General features: G+C 41.1%; 1 long non-coding RNA gene across 1 annotated transcript; it reads left to right on the forward strand.

Annotated features, from left to right (window-relative positions):
* Positions 1-5,788: 5,788 nt before the first annotated feature.
* LOC111905446 (uncharacterized) lies at positions 5,789-6,241 on the forward strand. The gene is made up of 2 exons (XR_002854863.2): positions 5,789-5,925; positions 6,024-6,241. It is a non-coding gene; the product is annotated as an uncharacterized LOC111905446 (long non-coding RNA).
* The last annotated feature ends 9,669 nt before the right edge of the window (positions 6,242-15,910 follow it).

The raw sequence follows: 15,910 nt of genomic DNA on the forward strand, positions 1-15,910 counted from the left end.
TTTCTTCCACTCTTATCTTTAATGAAACTCAAGAACACTAAATTATTTAACTTTCTTTTTTATTTCCATCATTTTTTTCTTAGTTAAGTTGAATTCTAGAACAAAATGTATTGGTTAGCCGATTTTCAATGACAAGGTGCGTTAACTAATGAGGAAAAGTTCAGTCATGCTCACACATAACTCAGAAATGTTATTGAACGCGCTTATGGTGTTTTGAAGGCGAGATTCTCAATCCTAAAGCAAATAACTCTTTATCACTTTCTAATACAAAGAGACATAATGTTTGCTTGTTTTGCAGTCCATAATTTTATAAGAAAATGTAATAGTTGTGATTAATTAATATGGACTTTGAAGATGACACTATGTTTACTGTTGAAATAGAAGGTGAAACAGTCCAAAAACTAGATAAAAAATTTCATTTTTGAAACTAGAAATACATTCATAATTTGTTCCCAAAAATCAATTACATTATATCGTATCAAACATTTCAAATGTCAGAGTAACAAAATAGATAAATGCGGAAAGTGCTGGAGAGTGAATGCTACGCCATCAAGCCGAGCCCTTTCCCCTTAGTACCGGAAGTACCTACAATCACCCAATTAAACTGTAAGCAAGAGCTTAGTGAGTTCCCAAAATATCACATAACATACAACCACAAAATACCATGCAACATACATACATAAAGCTGTCATTAGCTACCCCCATGGTCTGATATCCAAGTGTCATAGGCTACCCCCATGGTCTTTACCTGAAATGCCATGGGCTACCCCTATGGTCTAATATCCAGGTGCCATGAGCTACCCTCATGGTCTTCACATAATTGTCACGCGCTACCCCCGGGGTCTTCATACAGTCAATGCATAACAAATAACAATTTGCATATCCGATAATGGGTCGGCATTGGTACCTTCGACCCATTGACATAGTGAGAAGACTCACCTCAAACTGCTGATAAAATACTGTTCGGCTACTAGTTCGGAAATCTCACACTGAATAAACACGAGTTATCCTAATTAGAATTAAATCACGAACCCAAGGAATAGGCCCAAACTCCAAAGTCCAAACTCCTCCAATAAGGCCCAAAGTTTTCTCTTCAATAATGGGACCAACATCCAAGGTCCAACACAATAATGGTCCACAAGGCCCAAAAGGCCCAAACCATACCACCTAAAGTCTAATGACAAGATCAAAGGTCCACTACCCAATTAAATCCAAGCCCAAGGATAAATAGGGCCTAAATGGCACAAAATCCCATCGGAAGCCCAAAGTCCACTGGAAGCGTACTCCCATCATACATCTTCAGTACGCTTAGCGTAGTAGCTCCTTGGGTGGTACACACAACGTACAACCAATTTTTGCACAAAAAGGCATTAAGTGCTTATTACTCTAAGTCTCAACATCCAAATACATATTTGAGTCGATTCTAAGGGCATAAAGTTGGCAACTTTATGCCCTTGCATGCCACATAGGAACCCAACACCTCAGTTTTCCCATTAAGACCCTTTTTAAGACCTTCAACTCATGCATGGACCCATAATAACCATCAAGTTAGCATTTTTATGCTTTTAACATGCCCAAGGAGCTTAGATCTAATATTTCTAACCTCTAGAGTTTCTCAAACTCACAAGAGAGGGTCCATGGACCAAAAATAGACTCAATACCAAACTAGCAAAAGAAATAGCAAGGTATGGAATTTTTACCTCCAAAGGTTCCCCAAGATGAACTAGATGCAGGATCTAGAAGCTCAATAACATCCAAGACTTGGTCACCACCTTCTCTTTCTTGCAAACCCACTGAAATGACCACCAAAAGCACTTTTAAGCTCAAGAATCACACTCTCATGCAAACAAAGGTTTAGGACCGATAGGAGGCAATGCATGTTGTTTAGGGTTTGGTCCAAATGACATAAGAGTGCTTAAATAGGGTTCATGGTCCAAAAATTAGGGTTTTAACTTAAGCCACGTACGCCCCGCGTACGTGGTGCAAATCCGCGTCCATGCCACCCTAGTACGCTAAGCGTATGCATATGTACACCCAACGTACGTAGGACCTCTTTTGCAAAAAATAAATTCATTCCAAGGGTTAAAGGGTAAATACCTGCATTTCGAATGTTATAGAATGTGGAGAAATTGATGACTAAAACGTACACAACATTCAATGGGGGTAACAAAAACAATGTATATATGGTTAATTTGCATAACCAGATTGCTAATCAATTACTTTAAAGTTCTATGATAAGGAGTATGTTTAATCTGGATGTTGTATGATGTTTGATTTGGATGTTATATGAATTTTAATTTGGATTTTGTATGACGTTTTGTATTTTATTTATAATTATTTATAAATTCATTATCGTTCAGCATAGTCGATGTCTAACCAAATAGTAACAAATAGTTCAGATGGTTAAAATAGTCATTTTCATCATTAAGAACCTGACATTCAGATGCCTGATCAAACATCAATTTATCATTCCAGATTCATAAATGTATGACCAAACATCAATTTATCATTCCAGGTTCAGGTTCATATAAAGTCTGATCGAACATCAATTTATCATTCCAGGTTCATATAAAGCCTTTGAAAGGAGATATCGATTATCATTACCTCCTAAACTCTATAAAATTGCTCCCATTTAGTTGGAGATATTGATTACCTCCCAGATTCATAATTTCTCTCCCGCAACAAAAATTGGGCAAACAATTATTCTTCTACTTTAATATAGGGTTTGTTTTGATTTTGCAGTCCGTTTATGTTTCTCCCTCTACTTTCCTCGCACACACGATTAGAGGGACATCCATATATCTTCAACAATGTTACACAAGAGCTTCAAGCTCACTAAATGGTAAATATTTTTCTCAAAATCTTACTTTCTCTCTTTATTTTCATTTTACGTTTGTTGTATGATATAATAACTGGGGTATGCATAGTTAAGTAATTAACCATTTGTTCTACTACTTTTTTTCACCATCATATTTGGTTCAAAGTTATATTCAATATGATAAAGTGCTCAAATTGACATTGTTGATTTGTCAAAGTTTATTCATTTCTTTTTCCCTAACGGGAAAAGTGATATTTTTGGGCCCCTCGATGAGTTGGTGTTGACTTATAGTGTCGGGCCCGACCAGGACTAAATTGATGTGTTTGATTAGAAGTTCTATGTCATTACAAATCAGAAATTGGGAAACAAACTATTGGCCAATGAGATTGATTTTGTTCCATGTCTCATGTCTGAATGATATCTTGAAGAATGGGGGATTATATGATCACTTATCTTAGGACACGTAATTGACTGGGTCAGAGTTCGACAACGGCTTTTGGAAGCTACAATTTGCTGATCAGTTTAGAAGTTATAATGACAATTATAGTTATTAGACTTATCCAAGCTCATAACTATATTTAGTATTAACTCGAATGGATAGTAGCACAGTCCTTTTGGGTTGCCCTCAAACCTAGCAACTGGACATGATGATTTTGGAGAGAGAGAGTATAACACTCCAATTCAGGTATTACCACAAAAGCCCTTGAAGTTATTAACTATTTCATATTAAGCCCCTTAAGTACGTTGGGCGTACTTCATGAGTACGCTTAGCGTACCACGAATAAATGATCTTGGAGGGCCAGCACATACGCTGGGCATACCAAGAGTACGTGGGGCGTACGTGACGTGTGTGCAAACCCTAATTTTCCGGACTTGAGACCTATATAAGCATCCTTATCTCATTTGAGCTCCACCCTAACCAGCCTCCTTCACCTTCAAACGTCCCTAAAAACCCTAGAATCATTTGAGAGTGTGTTTTGAGCTTAAGGAGTGCATTTCTAGTCATTTTAGTGTCCATTCAAGAAGGAGGAATTGCTAAGCAAGCTTGGAGTGGCTTTGGGCTTCAAGAATCTGCATCTTGTTCACCTTGAGGAGCTTCTGGAGGTATAAAGCTTTGATCTTGCTATCTTATTCATTAGGTCTAGCTAGGGTTTTCTATTTTGTCCCTTTAGTTGGTTTTGGACCTCCTTTTGAGAGTTGAGCAACTCCAGAGGTTGAAATGGTTAGATCTGAAGTCATTTGGTCCATTCATAACATAAAAATGAAGTCTTGATGGGTGTTTTGACCTCATGCATGGATTAAGACCCTTGGAAAGGTCTTAATGGGTTGTTGGGAACATATGGGACATGAAAAGGCATAAAGTTGCCAACTTTATGCCCTAGGACGTTTTAATGAGCTTAATTCTGATTATTGGACGTGAGAAAATCGAGTATTAAGCACTTAATGGAAGAAAGTGCTTAATCTGTTAGTACGTTGGGCGTAACTTAGCGTACGCAGCGCGTACGACCTAGGGACCCGGTATGCTGCGCGTACCAGGGTGGTACGCAAGGCGTACGCACAGCAGATGGACTTGGACTTGTTTTGGGCTTGTAAGCTTTTGGGCCTTAAGTAGTCATTGAGCCTGGTCATGTTTGGATTGGTAGGCCAACTTATCTGTCTTGGACCATGGTTTCTATGGTTAAGCTTTATTGGGCCATGAGCCATTAATGATAATTAGACATGGACTTTAGGCCCAATAGCAAAGGAAGACTTTTGGGTCGTTGTGAAAGGACTTGGGGTTGGGACTCTTCAATTGGATTGTGTTCAGTCATAACCTTAATTAATGTTATTGTTGTTCAACATGGGTGGTTACAGACTGTTAGGAGAGCAACTTTCGGATTTAGCAGACAAAGGTGAGTCTCCTAACCATACCAATGGGTCTAAGGTACCAAGGCCGACCCATTTTATGATATGTGGTATCCTAGCTGTGATTGTATTATGTGGCATGTTAGTTAGTATGAGCTAGGAAATATGCTAGTGGTATATGTGGTATATGTGGTATGTTTGTATGGAAGACCATGAGAGAGCCCATGACACTTGGATGTAAGACCATGTGGAGAGCCCATGGATTTCCTATCAAAGACCATGGGAGAGCCCATGACACTTCGGTGTAAGACCATGTGGGAAGCCCATGGCATCCTGAAGTAAAACCCTGGGGACGAGCCCACGGCATCCCTGTTTGTTGTATGCATGGCTTATGTGATATGTGTAGCTGTTATAGCTAATATGATATGTAGTTTGTGTGTGAGTATGCTCTGGGGAACTCACTAAGCATTAGCTTACAGTTTGTGGATTTGTTTCAGGTACATCTAAGCCTAAGGGCAAGGGCAAGGCGTGATGGCGCGGCATGCACTCTTACTCGAGCATTTTTATGGGTCACTCTAACATTTTGAAATAAATTTGTAATTGACATGAGTTTTGAAAACAAATGTATTGGGATTACATGATTGATGATATATAGATTTTGGCAAATTAAAAATGAAAATTTTCTTTTGAAAATGGGGTCGTTACAGAGAGGTTGATTTATTATTTGAGTAATAAATTAAAATAATTGGTTTATTAATATATTATGAAAATAATATATTAATTAGAAATCATATTGTTTAATTAATAATTAATCAGAAATTAATTAGAATTAATTTTGGGATTAATTTGATTAATTAAAAGTACAAGGTCTGTTTGGTTATTTATTGAAAGTTAAGGAAAGAATCCCAAGGACCTCATTGGACGAGGTTGAAGAAAATCACTTGGGCAATCCCAAGGAGTTTTCGTCCAAGCCCCTTGAATGAGGGGAATGGGCCACTTGGTCACCAAGCAAAGGGATTTAGGGTTTCCTCCTTAAACCCTAGCTTTTGCACCAAGCTACCTTAGCTATATAAAGGGCCATAACCCTTCACAATTTCAGGAATCTTTCTCATTGGAAGCCTTGTATAGAATTCTTCTCCCCTTTCCTCTCATCCTCTTGCTTGTGTTGGGTGTGATTCCATTAGAGACACGACAATTGTGGTGCTTGCTTCCAAATGATCAACAAGAAGGTTTCTTTGTTATTTGCTACAATAACAATCAAGGTATGTAATCTTTAACCCTATTTTGGTATGTTTTTGAAAATAGCCTAGTGTTCTTACGATTTCCTTTTGATGTGACATTGCTGATTTGTCGTATGTAGCGTATTCCAGGCATTGGGTGTAAAAACGTAATGACTTAGATACAAAGAATGACAATTGAGTGATTTTTATTTTTTAGAAGTGACAAAATTAAGTTAAAGTTGTTTTATAACACATAAAATAAGTTATTGCTTTATTATATGATTAAGTTAAAGTTGTTCTATAACACATAAATTAAATACAATATGTATATGTTATAGATGGTATCTTAATGAGTGTAGTTATCATACATAATTTAAAAAGAACTTCGTTGATTTGTCATATGTAGTGTTGTTCTATAGCAACAAAAAAGACATGAAAATGATAGATATAAATTATCGTTATTGTGGTTTTTGATAAGTAAAATGAGTTTTTTTAGTGAAAATGATGTGGATGATATCTTTATTTTTAGTTTTTTAATAAATAAATATTAGTTTTCTTCAAATTAATTTAGTAATATAAAAAATAAATTTCAAAAAAAATCTTAAATTTTAATCTTATTAACGAAAAAGTGTTACCGAATCTTCTAGGTGAAAAAATAATAATAATAAAGATGACTTTTGCGTCATTTGAGCCAAATTTCCTGCAGATTTCCCAAAAAAGTAAAGATTATTTCATTTGATCAAAATATAAAATAATTTCCTGTTTTCTCGAAATTAAAAGGATAGAATTTTCTTCGATCGAACAACCATGAAATCCTTCTCGTCGTTTTTTGATTCACCATGGCCATCGGCTTCTGGAATCAGTTGGACTTACGATCTCTCAAGAATTTCCGTCAAACCTCTCCCATAGTTAACACTAATCTAAAACGGGTCTGTCTAATTTGCCCAAATTTCTTAACTTTGGTTTATTGAATAAACGTACTTTCGCAATTGATGATCTTGTTTACGATAAAAATTGATAAAATCAGTTCGTGTTTAGGCTTACACGAAGAATTCCGTAGGTATTTGATTGCGAAATTTTTATATGATTCCTTCGGTTTACAAAACATCATCTTCTGTTTTATTCTTTTTCTGTAACCTTGTGTGGTTTGCAAAGTTTTGTAATTGAAGAGCTTGTTTAGATGTTCATAAAAACTAATCATGATAAATACAATCAAATAAAATTTTTGTTTGGTTACTATTGCCTGTTGGGCGCATGGTGGTTGATACTCACGCGATTATTCAGAATGCTCGTCTTGGAGATTTCGATTATGCGAAGCATGTTCTCTTACTTCTTAATAATTTCGCTTTGTTTTTCTTTGTATTATCGGCAGGTCACGGTGAGTTTTAATTACTGTCTCGATCCAACCCGTAACCCGACACTGACCCAATCCGAAAATAGACGGGTGAGGGTTGAGATTTTTGACCCACCAACCCGTTAATCCACCAACCCGTTTATTTCATGGGCTGGGTTACCTGTTTGGGTTCGCGGGTCAACCCGTCAAAAAAAAATAGATATATTTAATTATTAATGAAATCTGATTTCCTTACGTATTCGTAATATTTTGTAGCATTGTATTCATTTCGTTTTCGTATGTGGCTAGTTTGTGTTTGCGGTGGCCTAATCAAAAAAGAAAAAGCAAATGTCTGTCATTTTTAGATACTCACTTTGTATGAATGTTTTCATTTTTTAATTTTATTTGGATGTTAATGACTTTATGAATTTATGTTGAAAACCGTTTTTTTTATGTTAATCACTTTAATAACTTTACAATTTTATGTTGAAAAAACCTTATTTTTTAAAATTTTGTTGCTTATTTATTAAAAATGTTATATGGGTTGGGTTGAAGTTTTCAACCCACCAACCTATGACCCACCAAACCGCCAACCCATATATTATATGGGTTGGGTTGAGTTTATGTTTTTTGACGCGCCAACCTGTGTCTCGTCAACTCGAACCCAATCCAACCCAACCTAATTGCCATGGCTAGTTTTAATTTCATTTGAATTGTTTTTATTAAGTTATTGCGGATATAATTTAATGTATATGACGGTAATAACATAAAAGCAACTATATTTTGTCATTTTCTTTCCACCCAATTTTCATTTGTGCTAAAAAAATCACTATATTTGGATGAAACGCAACCACTATGACATGCAAATGTCCGTCAAACAGGTAATGCCCCTCTTTTTGTTCTACAAAAACCATCCATATTTTCAAAAAATTATACGGTGATGATTATAGTTTTTTTTTAATCAGAAAAAGCTTCTATATCAAAATTTATAATCTTTTGTCCTATATAACAAACAACTATGTAACCACCCAATTTTCACGTCCTAAAATTTCGTTTTTAAGACATTACTTTAGAAACATTAATAATTAAAAACATTGTTTGATCAAACCACATCACAACGTAAATCATGCCTAAAAGCCAAATCGTACAACCAATCGAAATATCAGAGTATAAATCCCAAACAAATCTCGTAAATGCGGAAACCAGTGTGTGTGCATGATGTGCCGCTACCGCGCCAGCTCCTTCCTCTTTGATGAAGAGGTACCTGCAACCAAAACTGTAAACTGTAATCACAAAGCTTAGTGAGTTCCCCCCATCGTACCACATACCATACAAACACATAACATACATACTTCCAGGCTATTCTCGGGTGCCGACTACCCGTGCGGCCATTCTGGGGTGCCGTCCTACCCGTGTCAAGCCATTCTGGGGTGCTGACTACCCGTGTCAAGCCATTCTGGGGTGCTGACTACCCATCGGTCCTAACAACCGATCCTCGGGGACTATTTCACCCTTACTGTTACTTACACATATATCATACATAACATATCATCATACATATCTGGGTGTCTGGGCTACCCTTCGGTCCTAACAACCGAACTCGGGGACTGGTCCCCTCCTACTACCTTTATCGCATATAACATAACAAGCCAGCATGCAAACACATCATCACGTACTGTCAAACATATATGGGGTGTCTGAACTACCCTTCGGTCCTGTCAACCGATCTCTACTTCTATCTCATATGACATATCATGCTAGCATATAACATATCAGGAAGTAGTAAACCTAGATGATATCACAAAGACAATCATCTAACATACGACTCCTACTGGTGGGCCGGCATTGTGGCCGTAGACCCACCGCTACTGGAAGGTAACTCACCTCGAAGTAGCTGCTGATCTGATCGGGAACTGACTGTCTACTGCTGCTGCTGCTCCGAAAATCCTCCGGCTGCAATTCCCACAACATACTCAATCAATCATTGCTAACTGACCTTTGGGTAAAATGACCATTTTACCCCTGACCATGTCATAAGTCAAAGCCAGAGTCAACTTTCAGTTGACCCGACTCGCCGAGTTGGCTCTCCAACTCGCCGAGTCCCTATCCACTCGATTGTCCTGAATCCCGTCCCTACTCGTCGAGTTAGGCGTTGACTCGACGAGTTCTTCTTCTAAATTGCGGTTCAAGTCCTTCATCCTACTCGCCGAGTCCGTCTTCATCCGAAGAACAATTATGCTGAGACTTGCCGAGTTGTATGAACAACTCGTCGAGTTCATCTTCATCCGATGAACACTTATGCTGAGACTCGCCGAGTTGTATGAACAACTCGCCGAGTCTGTTCTTGATCTAAGGAGATTGCCTTGAACTCGTCGAGTCAGGGCATGGACTCGCCGAGTTCCTCCATGGATGAGTTTGGCTTCCAACTCACTGAGTCACACCCCGTGACTCACTACACACTCGACACAACGAAAAGGGGACAACTCGGAGACTCGCGAGCAGACTCGCCAAGTCATCGCCATGCAATCACTAAATACGCGATTTTGCTCGATTCCAGTCTATGCCATTCACAGATCTGGGTTCCTAGAACATGAATGACACGTAAAATTTCCAACTTTACGTGTAGATATTCACCAATGAGGGATTTAGGGCTCAAAATGCCTCAAATGGGTAGATCTAGGGTGAACAAGCAACATGGGTCCATAAAGGTAACGGATCTGAGCTCCTGGAGCTCAATCTTACCTAGATCTAAAGGCCAATCAACTTATTACGACTTATATTGCACATACAAGTTTGGGGAAGGGCTCAAGAAAGACTTAATGGAGCAATAAGCATAAAAACAGAGGGAAAACAGGCTATACCTCAAAGAAATCACTGAGAGAACACTAAGATGCTTGGCTTCCTTCCCTTCCTCTTGATCTACTCCACTTCCTTCTCAAAATCCTTCAAGAACACACAAAATGCTTCAAACTCTCAAGGAAATAAGCTTTAGAACGAGGGTTGGGAGCTCTGGGGTGAATGGGGGCTGGCTTGGGGCGGACATGAGGCTTAAATAGGGTGCAAACCCCTGAAACTTAGGGTTTCATCCAACAACGGTGACTCGCCGAGTCCAGGATATGGACTCGCCGAGTCGCCAACTTAAACATGTCCCGGGTCCCGTATCTACTCAGCGAGTCGGACCTATGACTCGCCGAGTCCAAGGGTAAAAAAAAAAGAATACTCAAATAAGATTTACATACCAGGAACCAGGTGCTACAAATCTCCCCCACTTATTTTAGACTTCATCCTCGAAGTCTGCCGCTCGATCCTGAAACAGCTCGGGGTAATGCTCCATCATCCCGTCCACCGGCTCCCAAGTCCATTCCGAACCCTTGCGGTGCTGCCATTGCACCTTCACTAGCTCCACCTTCTTGTTCCTCAAATCCTTCGACTTCCTGTCGAGGATTGCGACTGGGCGCTCAATGTAATTCAGGCTGTCATCAACCTGTATATCCTCTAACGGCACAACCGCTGAATCGTCCACTAGGCACTTCCGTAGCTGAGAAACATGGAAAGTGCTGTAGATCTGGCTGAGCTCGGCTGGCAGATCCAGCCTATACGCCACCTTGCCCACCCGGGCTACAACCCTGAACGGTCCGATGAATCTCGAGCCCAACTTGCCCCGGTTCCTGAATCGAATGACGCCTTTTCAAGGCGACACCTTCAGGAGAACCATATCCCCGACTTGGAACTCCAAGTCGGATCGACGCTTGTCGGCGTAACTCTTTTGTCGACTCTGAGCAGTCTGAAGCCTGCTCCGAACCTGCTGGATCCTCTCGGTCGTCTTGAGCACCACTTCGGTGCTCCCCATGACTCTTTGGCCAACTTCACCCCAGCATATCGGGGTCCTCCACCTCCGTCCATACAACATCTCGAATGGAGGGCGGTCGATACTCGCGTGGTAGCTGTTGTTGTAGGAGAACTCGGCCAAGGGAAGATAGGTATCCCAGCTACCACCGAAGTCTAACACGCACGCCCGCAACATATCCTCCAAGTTCTGGATGGTCCGCTCGCTCTGACCATCCGTCTGCTGGTGAAAGGCGGTGCTAAAATGCAAACGAGTGCCCAACTCGTCATGAAATCTCTTCCAAAATCTGGAAGTAAAACGCACATCCCTGTCCGAGATAACCGATAATGGCACTCTGTGCCGCGCCACGATCTCCCTGATATAGATGTCGGCCAATTTCTCGGCCGATATGCTCTCCTGAATCGGGATAAAGTGAGCACTCTTGGTCAATCGATCCACGATGACCCAAATCGAATCCACTCCACGCGCGGTCCTGGGAAGCTTCGTGATAAAATCCATCGTGATATCTTCCCATTTCCACAGTGGATTATCCAACGGCTGCATCTTGCCATGCGGTCTCTGATGTTCGGCCTTGACCTTCCTGCAGGTCAAGCACCGCTCAACGTACCATGCCACGTCCCGCTTCATGCAGGGCCACCAATAATCTAGAAGAAGATCCCTATACATCTTCGTCGCCCCAGGATGAATAGAGAATCGGGACTTGTGCGCCTCCTCCATCAAAATCTGGCGCACGCCTCCGTGATACGGCACCCACACCCTACGGTGTAGTGTCAATAGTCCTCGGCTATCATAATCAAAGGAGGAAACCTGACCCACACGCTCGCTCTTCCGATGCTCCTCCTTGATAGCCTCCTGTTAAGCCTCCCGAATTCGCTCCAACAGGGGAGTCACCACGGTCATCCTCATGCATACATCCCTGATCGACACCGCCTTGCGGCTAAGTGCACCGGCCACCACATTGGCCTTCCCCGGGTGGTAGAGGATCTCGCAATCATAATCCTTCACCACGTCCAACCACCGACGCTGCCTCATGTTCAGATTCGACTGATCCATGAGGTACCTCAAACTCTTGTGGTCCGTGTAAATGGTACATCGAACCCCGTAGAGGTAATGTCGCCAAATCTTGAGGGCAAAAACCACCGCCCCCAACTCCAAATCATGCGTCCGGTAGTTCGCCTCGTGAGGCTTGAGCTGCCTCGAGGCGTAGGCAATGACATGCCCCCTCTGCATCAATACCGCGCCCAACCCTGAAATGGACGCGTCACAATAAACCACAAAATCCTCTACGCCCTCTGGCAAGGCTAAGATCGGCGCCTCGCACAATCTCTGTCTCAGTGTCTCAAATGCAGCTTGTTGCTCGGGTCCCCACCGAAAGACCACGGCTTTCTTTGTCAGCCGCGTCAGGGGTACGGCTATCTTGGAGAAATCCTGAATAAATCTCCGATAACAACCTGCTAATCCCAAGAAACTCTGAATTTCAGATGGAGACTTCGGAACCTCCCATCTCATCATGGCCTCGACCTTGGCCGGATCGACCAGAATCCCGTTCTGGTTGACGAGGTGTCCGAGAAATTGCACCTCGCGCAACCAAAAATCACACTTGGAGAACTTGGCATACAAGCTCTCCCTCCTCAGGGTCTCCAACACCTCTCTCAGATGCTCCTCATGCTCCTCCTGAGTCTTGGAATAAACCAAGATGTCATCGATAAAGACTATCACAGACCGATCCAGCATCGGTCTGCATACGCGGTTCATGAGGTCCATGAACGCGGCATGAGCATTGGTGAGCCCAAACGGCATCACCACGAACTCATAGTGGCCATAGCGCGTCTGGAACATGGTCTTCTGCGTATCCTCCTCCCTGACCCTCATCTGATGGTATCCCGAACGCAAATCGATCTTGGAAAACTAAGACGCTCCCTGAAGCTGGTCAAAGAGATCATCAATCCTCGGGAGTGGGTAACAGTTCTTCACCGTTACCTTATTCAGCTCTCGATAATCTATGCACATCCGGTGCGACCCATCCTTCTTCTTCACAAACAGGATCGGGGCTCCCCAGGGTGAACTACTCGGATGAATAAATCCCTTGTCTAGCAGCTCCTGCAGCTGCGTAGACAACTCCTGCATCTCGGGAGGAGCCAACCGATACGGTGCCTTGGCTATCGGAGCCGCACCAGGAACGAGGTCGATCCTGAACTCCACCTGTCGCTCCGGAGGTATCCCAGGAAGCTCCTCTGAGAAAACATCTGCAAAATCTCACACCACCGGAACCTCGCTCACTGTCGCCTTACCCGCCTCCCGGGTATCCATTACGTACGCGACATATCCTGCGCATCCCTGCTGAAGATAGCGTCTCGCCCTCGCTGCTGAACATACTGCGGGTCCACACTGCGGCCTCTCGCCATGAATCACTAACTCTCCCCCGCCTGGGGTCCTGACCCGCACTAGCTGTTGCGCGCAATCTATCACCTCCCCATTAGGGCTCAACCAATCCATGCCTATAATCACCTTGTTCCCACACAGCGGAATGGGAACCAGGTCTACTAAGTAGCGCTCCTCAAACAGACGTAATACGCAATCCCGAAACACCATCGATGCTCGCACCGATCGATCATTGTCACACCCCCGAACCAGACGGCGGAAACGTCCGGGGGCTGTCGTGACTCAATTGAATACCATAACATTGAATATATATGAAACAAAACAACATTCGTCACCATTCATCAACATAATACAACCAGTAGTGTTTACATGTCATACATTGTTTGAGATATTACATTTCCAAAAATTAATATTGTTTGGTTCATTCAAAAATAAACTGCAACCGTCACTGAGCATGATTTCCCCTGACTCACTGGTTTCCTGAGAATACAAGTATTTTGAAAAACGTCAACATATGAAATGTTGGTGAGTTCATAAGTAGTGTTTGAAATCGAATGTTTATATTGTTTGAAAAACCACCAGAAAATCCGATATTTTCTGAAAAGAAAAGCTTTCAAAAACGTTTGTGAAGACCCATAGGTATGCTTGTTTGTTTCTATACTTGCAAAAATTGTTCCTTTAAGATGTATGCGTTTAAAATCTGTATGTGATAAAAACCCTAGGGAAACCCGATGTTCCCCTAGTTCTTTTGAAATCCATTGAGTTGCGTTGAAACCATTACAAAAATAGTAGTATCGGTCCCAAGCGACGTTGGAAGGTTCTCGAGCATTGATTATTTACTACAAACCCGCATTACACAAATGCCCGGTTTATAGATATACCAACGATTCCCGAAGGCGTCGTCAGTACTAATCACGTTATCCAATCGCCCGGACTATGAGTGGTCCCACATCCGAAGAGAAAGAGGTCACGAAGACCCCGGTAACTCTATTAACCGGCTGGGGAAAAATGTGTGCGAGGGGTCCCCGACCCGCCTCGTAAAATGTGTAGACTTTTCTAGCAATACCATGGCCCTTGGGGTCCAATGGTACAAGCCATTGAAAGTCACCCTACGTTGTGCCAAGTCGGTAAAACTCAACACTTCGTAGTAAAAAAATGTCTTCGGGCCTTAAGATCAGGTCATTGGGCTAGCTAGGCCCAACAAACAAGATTTTACACTTTTGGGGCCCGAAGATGGTGCGTAGACGTCTGTGCACACTCGTATGTATGTGTATTACCAATCGTTATTTGTATGTATCAAAGAGTTAGTAGTTGTAGATTTCCATTGGCTCGAGACCGAGCCAATTCGTTTAGCAACGACTTGTGGTATTGTAATGAGTTGTATTTCGTTGGTAGTCGAGGTATCGTTATTTGATCAAATTGTACATAATGTATCAGCCTTGAAATATTTTTGTTTTCAGCCCCTCATTATTTGTAAAATTTACATTTTCAACCCTTTTATTTAAGTATTTCCCGGTTTGGTCCTTAAACTATTTTTCTTGACATTTTAACACCAAAAATTATTGAAATTAATATTTTCCAGCATATTTTTCAAAGAAAACAGTTTAAGTCCCTGAAAATGCAGTTTTTCTCGGTTTTAGCCCATCTTTTCGCAATTTTGACAATTTTGGCCCAAAATGGAAAATTTTTGCAACTTTGGTCCTTTTTAAATTTAAAAAGCATTTTAAACCTTTGAAAAGGGTTTGGGACACTTATAGTCCACTGTTTTACAGAAAGTTACAGTTTTGGCCCTCCAAAACAGAAAAATTCGCATAATGGGCCTTATTGGGCCGAAATTTGCATATTTAGCCCAATAGGCTTGAAATTTATGTTTTTAATCCACCAATTGAATAGAATTCCAGAAATAGCTTTCTTGAAACTGTTTTGACACATTTCAACCATCAGAATCTGTAAAATGTCATTTTGGGCCCTTAATTTTGTATTTTTCACATTTTTGGCCCAAAATATGTGTTTTTAGCTTAAAGAAAATTGTTGCTAACCACTTGGCTATTTATCTAGTACCACTTATTATGTAGGAACATATTTGAAGCTAATATCATAAAACATGAGTTATATCTCGGTTTTGAGGGGTTTAATGGCTAGATCCAACATTAAAACACATATAAGCATACATATAAGCATGGAAATCATACAAGGCATACAAACACATATAGATCTACACTTTCACTTGTATTCCCCCCCACAAAAACTCTTAAAAACAGAAAATAGGGGTATGAATCTCACCTTGAGTGGGTAGTTTCGGTTCTTGAAGAAAATTGGAAGAAATGAAGTGATTTTTGGCCCTTGCACTCCTTGATGAACTTTTCGAGATTAGGAGGGTTTCTAGGGTGCAAGATCACGGGTTTTACATGGATTAGGAAGAGATTTTGATAACAAAAGAATTTAAACCATAGATCTATGAATAA

This window comes from Lactuca sativa, chromosome 6 (genome assembly GCF_002870075.4).
Source record: "Lactuca sativa cultivar Salinas chromosome 6, Lsat_Salinas_v11, whole genome shotgun sequence".
NCBI classification, from domain to species: domain Eukaryota; kingdom Viridiplantae; phylum Streptophyta; class Magnoliopsida; order Asterales; family Asteraceae; genus Lactuca; species Lactuca sativa.